We start from the raw sequence: 1643 nt of genomic DNA on the forward strand, positions 1-1643 counted from the left end.
AAAGAACGACTCATATTGGGTCCGAACAACTGGGAGGAGTTCAAGTCGAGTTGAAGATTTTCCTTCGTCTCGAAAACAAATTTCGTTTATTGATTTTTCATATGCATCTTTTCTTCTTTTCATTTCACTTGGTTCACATGTCTGGTGTGAAATCGAAAAGTCATTATTTTGTTCTTATAGTTAGTAATTAGCATAGAACTTCAACAGCTGGTTTGCCCGAGAGGTTAAGGGGGAAGACTTAAGATCTTCTGCACATAAGTGCGCGTGGGTTCGAACCCCACAGCCAGCATTATATATGTTTATTTCATATTTTAGAGTTTTTTACATGCACCCCTTCTATTTCAATTGAAAACTCGGCACACCCTCCTCAAAATTGAAACTTTAAAAGCCCACCTCCACATCTAACACCGTCAAGTTTCTTTTTACTTCAAAATTGTTTTTACAATTTTATCTTCATTTATAAATTTATTTGACATCCTAAATAAGAATATTTTATATGAACCCTTTCCATTTCCATTGACTTGAGATGCTCCACGATTAGGATTGAAACTGAACCTAGAGCTATGATACCAACTTCTGCCACACCCCACCCAGCTGGATCCGGACTCACTCGAATACCCATGGGGGTGACAACACTACACGATCTGGGTTCAGTGTCAATCCATAACAAGAAATACAACATAGCATAATCCAAAAGAAAAAAGGAAAATGAGGTGTCAAATTAAGTATTTAAAATGTTATTATAGTCATCCTTGATTTTAAATCCTAAGTAATTATCCAAAGTTAGTCAAATCAACTAAGTATCAGAGTTTAAGAAAAATTATTGTTCAATAGCAGAAGTCTATGTTCTTGAAGAGGCTCAAGAGACTAAGTAGCGCCACCATTTATCGGTTCAATGGGGAGAATATAACCTACGGTTACAAGGGCAACTATAATCTCATAGGAGGTCATCGTGGCCTCAATAGTACTCGATTTCAGCAATTCGAACATGGGCACAAGTCTCCATGCGCCCCCGCCTCCTCGTAAGTGGATCCCTTATAGAATTCTGGAGGCAGCAAACTCTCGACTTGAATGGAGTCCTCATACCCTGTAATAAGATCTAAAAGGCATATATATAAAAGGAATGAGTTCAACCGAACTTAGTGAGATAAACAGGACCATATATCATGTATCCAATACATATTACAATATCAATCGATGTCTATATATGTATATAATGGAATGAATAAATAAATGAGTATGCAAGTATGCTTTTAACTCTAACTATGAGGTCTCTATGGTAGACTCGCTTTAAGATACACACCAACCTCCTCTAAGTGGTCTCGTCAATCTCCCTCAATATGAGACGTCTCTTGGGTTCTCCACGGTAGTTGGGTGAAGTCACATCAAACCGTGGCTGGGGATTAGGTCACCACTCTTTGACATCACCATTGGTCTGAGAACTGGCGCATGTCAAGGATAACCTTATGCCAATACAGGTCATAAAGAATCGTATAACATGTGGTCCTAATACCTTCCCTCATGCCTAACGCCATTTTGGTCAGTATTCTTCTCCACCTAAAAATGGTATCCCCAACCGGAGGCATTTGTTGGACTCCCATTCCTTAACCCTATGGTCTTCCACATATGTTGGGGCGGATGCC

The 1643-nt window shown here is 39.1% G+C and overlaps 1 non-coding gene across 1 annotated transcript; it reads left to right on the top strand.

The window, feature by feature from the left end:
- The first annotated feature begins 206 nt into the window (after positions 1-206).
- TRNAL-UAA (transfer RNA leucine (anticodon UAA)) lies at positions 207-289 on the top strand. The gene has a single exon. It is a non-coding gene; the product is annotated as a tRNA-Leu (tRNA).
- Positions 290-1643: the final 1354 nt, after the last annotated feature.

Source organism: Hakea prostrata, chromosome 7, assembly GCF_041222555.1.
Source record: "Hakea prostrata isolate BN-2017 chromosome 7, UWA_Hpros_2, whole genome shotgun sequence".
NCBI classification, from domain to species: domain Eukaryota; kingdom Viridiplantae; phylum Streptophyta; class Magnoliopsida; order Proteales; family Proteaceae; genus Hakea; species Hakea prostrata.